Here is a 5,836-nt window from a genome sequence, read left to right as displayed (position 1 = left end):
GCCCCTCCGGCCACCGCTAGCGTCCCGCCCGGCGGCTTCGGTCCCGCGACCGAGGCCACCGGCGCCCGCGTCCGTGTCATCAGGCAACCTAGGCGGCACCGCCATTGCCTTCATGTTCGAGCTGTTGGAGCAGTTCGACATATAGTTAGGTTAGGTTAGGTTAGGTTAGGTTGGGTTCCCCTGTGGCCGGAGATGACAGGGAGGCTGATAGTGACGACGTTCCGCCCGCTACAGAGGCGGAAATAGGGGCGGCTGTTCTACGAATTCGTTCGAAGAACACCGCCCCTGGGCCGGACGGGATTCCTGCCCGAGTGCTGGCCTTAGCACTCAACCACATGACGGACCGCCTCAGGGAACTGTTCGACGCGAGCCTGATGTCCGGACGGTTTCCTGACTACTGGAAGAGCGGGAAGCTGGCTCTCTTGTCAAAGCCGGGGCGGCTTGCAGACTCGGTCGCAGCCTACAGGCCCATAGTGTTGCTGGACAAGGCGGGTAAATTGTTTGAGAGGGTGATATTTACCTGAAAGAAAGAAAGAAAGATTTATTTTTATTTTGAAACGTATAAGTAGTATTTGTATACTACTTACTTAAATAACATAACATAAAAAATAAATATAAACTTAAGATTGATAAACAAGCAAAAAACAAAAAGACTAAAACATTTCTATTATTTATATACGATTCAAAAAATGGTCCCAACTCAGCAAGTTGCTAAGTACTTATATCAAATAATTTAAGTAATTATATTTGTGTTTGTCCCTCATAGTCTTAACAGCATGTATATTTGTTTCAGGTATAAGAAAATAAAACTTGTTTCAATCTTAAGCACCGATCAATACCATTAAAATTAGTAAAATAATACTCTAAGCTTGGTGGTCTACCTTAACGTGACATTGGCAAACTTGTGGTATACCTTCCACAGGAGCCATAGTAGGAAGAATAGAATAGAATAGAATAGAACTAAAAAATGCAAATGTAAAACAATCAACATTATAGTTCATAAAACTGCTAACAGCCAAGTATAAATAACTGACAAGTGCCTAAGTTATATATTTAAAGATCTAATTAGAATTGAGAGTTTATGTTTTGAATTGAAAAGATAATGGAGAAAACAATATTTGGTGAGTACCTATTCTTGTACATTGTAATAAGTAAAAATATATTAGGTAAAATACTTTTATAAAGTACTGGTGTCATGTCTCGGTGTTCCCTCTTGTTTCTGATGATTTAACAAAAACTGTTTAATTTTTAATTTAAAACTTTGTTTATTGCATTGCAGGCTCCTCATTGGTGGTGGAATATTGTTCCAACACTTGGACGCAGCATAACGAAAACTTCCTCTAAAGGCTGCTGAACTGTTTTGAGGTATTGTGATTTGCATAGCAGCTTTTCGAGTATCACAGGACCTACGACTTGAAAACCAGGAAAGCTTTTTATATAAGTAAGTAGGAACCTTGTATTTTATAACGTCAAAATGCAGGCAGGCTAAGTGAAGCTTACGTCTATGTCTCATTTTTAGGATGCAATGTTTATTTAGGAATGGTGTCACATGGGCCCTTAATGGAATGTTAAAGCAAAAACGAGCACATGCATTTTGAACACGCTGGATAAGATTCTGGGTTTTTTTTAACAAGCGGGGACCAAAGACTGTCCATGTAGTTGAATTTTGAGAGAATTAGTGACTCAGCTAACTGAACACGTAAACTGTCATTAATGTAGGGTCTTAAACGATACAATATTTTCAGCATATAGAAGCAGTTCTTAACTGAGTGTGCAACATGCTTCTCAAATCTCAATTCACTGTCCATTATCAACCCTAAATTCCGTACTTCATATATTTGCTTAATGGATTTATCTTTAAGCCTCACTTTCTCTACTGTACTGATTTTACTAACTTGATGCTTGCTACGACATATCATGAACTTGGTTTTATCTGGGTTGAGTAACAGGTCATTTTTCTCGGACCACATGGCTATTCTAGCCAGGTCTACATTTAGCTTTTGTATAGTTTGATCAATGTCAGCAGGCAAGCAAGAGATATATACCTGTATATCATCTGCATAAATGTGAAAATTGCAGTACTGTATATGGCTTTTAATATCAGCAGCATATAAAATGAAAAGAATGGAACCCAAAATAGAACCCTGGGGTACCCTTTTTATGTTTATCTTATTTGATAATAATGTAGTCCCATCATTTTTCTGTAATTTCACATATTGAGAGCGATTGCTTAAGTAACTATTAAACCATTTTAAAGCATTGTTATCAACACTATAATATCTGAGTTTGGATAACAGCAAAGTAACATTAATTGAGTCAAATGCTCTAGAAAAATCTAACAATACTAGTAATGTACACATCCCATTGTCTTGTGCATGTAGTATATTGTCTGTAACATCAAGCAAAGCTGTCACTGTACTTCGACCCTTTCTGAATCCCGACTGAATTTCAGGCAAAATATTATTATCTTCAAGATATTTTGTAAATTGTGTATAAACAGCTTTCTCTAACACCTTTGATAAACATGGCAATACACTTATAGGCCTGAGATCTTTAATCTCAACAAAACAAGGGTTTGATTTTTTTTTAAAGGCTTCACAATTGCTGTTTTCCATATGTCAGGGCATGTGGATGTGCTAAAAGACATATTTATGATGTTTTTTATTACTTCTAGTGTATATGGAAATGTCATAATAAGCATCCAGAGTAATGTTATCGCAACCCACAGCATTTGACTTAAGACTCTTTATAATTTTGAAAATTTTATCAAAATCAACCATCTTAATTTGAAACACAGCATCACTGTATTTATGATATTCATAGTATGTTAGCTGCGAGATACTAACATTAGGGGGACCTGGTATGTCTGAAAAATGGTTATTTATCTTGTCCGGGTCACTGAAATACATGGGATGTTCAATATTATTTTTAGGTAATAAAACATTTCTTAGGTTTTTCCAGAGCAGTTTTGGTTGATTTATTTTATTATTTATATTATGTTTAAAGTATGCAGATTTCTCAAAGTAAAGTGCTCTATTTACAGAAGATTTTAATATTTTATAATAGTCTTTTTTTGAAGGTAGCCTTGTCTTATGAAAATCCTTCAACGCCTTATTCCTCAGCTGCATCATGGTTTTAATTGTGTCAGTTATCCATGGGTGCCTGGGTTCTTTGACAACAATGTTTTTAATAGGGGCATGAACATTAAATATAGTTAAAATACCATGGTTCAGTGCGCTGACCATTTCATTAACACCTTGAAGTGATGATATCATGTCCCATTTAACAGATCTCAAGTCATTATCAAAAACCTCTGCACATATCTTGTTAATAGGCCTGTATATTATTGTTTTAGGTGTGGCCTTATTTTGCCTAACATTAAATTCACAGACAACAAGACAATGTCCAAATAAAGAGCCTAAAGGCTCTACTATAATATTCTTAGTGTGTAAATCAGTACATACAACATCAATAAGAGTTTGACTAAATGTTGTGAAATGAGTTGATTCTGTAACAACTTGTGTCAGGTTAAAACATGTAATGAAGGTATTTAATTTACATGTGTCAGTGTGATTTGGTCTAAGCATATTAATATTAAAATCTCCAAGCAAAATTAAATTATCATAAATAGGAAATGAGCTAATTGTGTCTGTTAATGCGTTAAAAAATAAATCCATGTTCATCCAAGGTGGCCGATATGCAGTGCCAATCACCAACTTCTTACCATTAACCTTTCCGCATCAGCGCGCTCCGGATCTCGCTGTACACTGTAGATCGGCAAGCTTCCGGCATTTTCGCGGCATTTTCCCCGTGTGTATTATTTTACGTGTAGTTATAAAATGCTTATAACTAGGGTGATTTGAGTGACTGTCACTGAAAGCTATTGAAACAAGCTATAAGACCATGTATAAATTATTCATATTGTCTTTCTTTTTTATTTCACAAAGACTTTTCATTCGAAAAAAAGTGTAAAAATAGGTATATTTTAAAATAAATATTGTTATTATTGTTAATTACTTGTTTTATTTATTTCCTTTTATGTTTTTGTAATGAATAGTAAAAAGTCGTGTAAAGTCTTGATAACGACCGCTCGCTGCGCCGGCCGGGAACAAGTGGACACATACGAGTAAGTGCTTTGTCCGTAAAGCTATGACGTCGAATATTGGTGGCCTTGAATCGTAACGGATCGAAATGTGTTTGGGAATTCACTCGTTCATAACTGCGTAGGCAAATAAACCATCTTGTACACCTAATAAGGGTGAAAACTGGATGAGGTAAAAGAGTGCCCCGCGGCACAGCCGCTCTCATTGTTTTTTGAATTACCAGTGCCCGCGGGCACGGCCGATGCGGAAAGGTTAAGGGTCATGGTGAGCCACATTTGTTCAACTGAACTATGAGAAGGATCTATTGGGTGACGGAGGATATGCACATTTATATTTTTTTTGGTATAGAACCCTACACCACCTCCTCGCGAACGCACCTATACAGGGCGTGTTATGTGTCTAAGTTGGTAACCCTGCAATGTAGGGGCTCGACCCTCTTCACCAGATCTGAGCCATGTCTCATTTATGGCCAATATGTTTATGTCATGCCTAGTGACTGTGGCTATAAAGTTATCATGGTTAGTACTGAGAGAGCCTGCATTCAGCAAACCAGTTTTTAAATGATTACTAAGCATTATTATCTATATATAAAAAAAAAGAAATACATATATAATTAATGCCTTGATATAACAAAGAACACCCAGTACAATATAATAATATTTATCTCACCTTGTATAAAAAAAAATATATATATAATTATAGATTTTAAAATCATAGAAAAATACTTCCTTAAGATAAATTGTTACCTTTGTTGTTTCAGAAACTCCACAACATAAAGTAACCATTTTTAGAAGTACAGCTGGGTGTGGTGGATGTATAAGCATCAATCTGATAAGGAATTATATTCCATGAAATTTGGGCAGTGTTTAAATCACCAGCTACTAATGCATCACTGTTATCTATCAGAGTAATAGCCCTAGTGATACAGTATAATTGATTTTCAATCCAAAGCAAAACAAAACAAAACATTGTTAAAGGTGGCAAGTATACATCACAATGACATAAACTATTAAATATATTTTTATCATGCATTTGTGATTTTATTTTTATCCACAAATCCTCTATTGTACTTTCATAACAAAAAAGCCTTGAATATTCTAGTTCCTTTCTGATTACTATCAGGTCTCCACCGCCATCAGGTTTAGCTCTATTTGTGTTACACCTATCTCTACTATATATTTGGTAATTAGGGTTAGGTACCTCTGCATCGAAAATATTATTATTGAGGCGCATTTCTGTGAGAATAATTAAATCATAACTACAGTTTAAGCTAGCTGTGTAAGGATTCTCTAACTTGCCTCGGGTGCTTCTTAAATTTTGGTAATAAATATTTAATTCACACATTTAACTTAACCTACAGATACATACCATATTAATACAAAGTTTTTTTTTAAAACTACTTATTTATAATATTCCTTAAGATTTCAGCATTCTTTACCCACACTGCAGAAGTAGAATCATCTTTTCTTAACATTACTCGACCATTACGAACCCAAACATATTTGTACTGGTTTTCCTTTTTAAAGATGCGGGCCTGAGCATGCAGCTCTCGGTTGCTTGGTGACAAGTGCTCCATTAGATAAATTGGTTGTTTATCGCCTCCAATACCCAGATGAGAGCTATTGAGCTTGTCGGATGGGTTGTGTTTATTAAAATTAAAATAAGAAGCAAGCACTGTTTCTCGAGCCCTGGGGGATGCTAGTCTCAAAATAGTTGATCTGGGTCTAAGGGAC

General features: G+C 36.0%; 1 long non-coding RNA gene across 3 annotated transcripts; it reads left to right on the top strand.

The window, feature by feature from the left end:
• The first annotated feature begins 305 nt into the window (after nt 1-305).
• On the top strand, nt 306-5,120 carry LOC126973178 (uncharacterized). Of its 3 annotated transcripts, none has more exons than XR_007731274.1 (3): nt 306-492; nt 1,280-1,441; nt 4,864-5,120. It is a non-coding gene; the product is annotated as an uncharacterized LOC126973178 (long non-coding RNA). The 3 variants fall into 3 exon arrangements; XR_007731273.1 differs by lacking the exon at nt 306-492 and adding an exon at nt 960-1,166; XR_007731272.1 differs by lacking the exon at nt 306-492 and adding an exon at nt 960-1,121 and having other exon boundaries at nt 4,864-5,119.
• Nucleotides 5,121-5,836: the final 716 nt, after the last annotated feature.

Source organism: Leptidea sinapis, chromosome 28 (assembly GCF_905404315.1).
Source record: "Leptidea sinapis chromosome 28, ilLepSina1.1, whole genome shotgun sequence".
NCBI lineage: Eukaryota > Metazoa > Arthropoda > Insecta > Lepidoptera > Pieridae > Leptidea > Leptidea sinapis.
The sequence above is the reverse complement of the archived record's forward strand: the minus strand, read 5'-3'. Positions and strand labels throughout refer to the sequence as shown.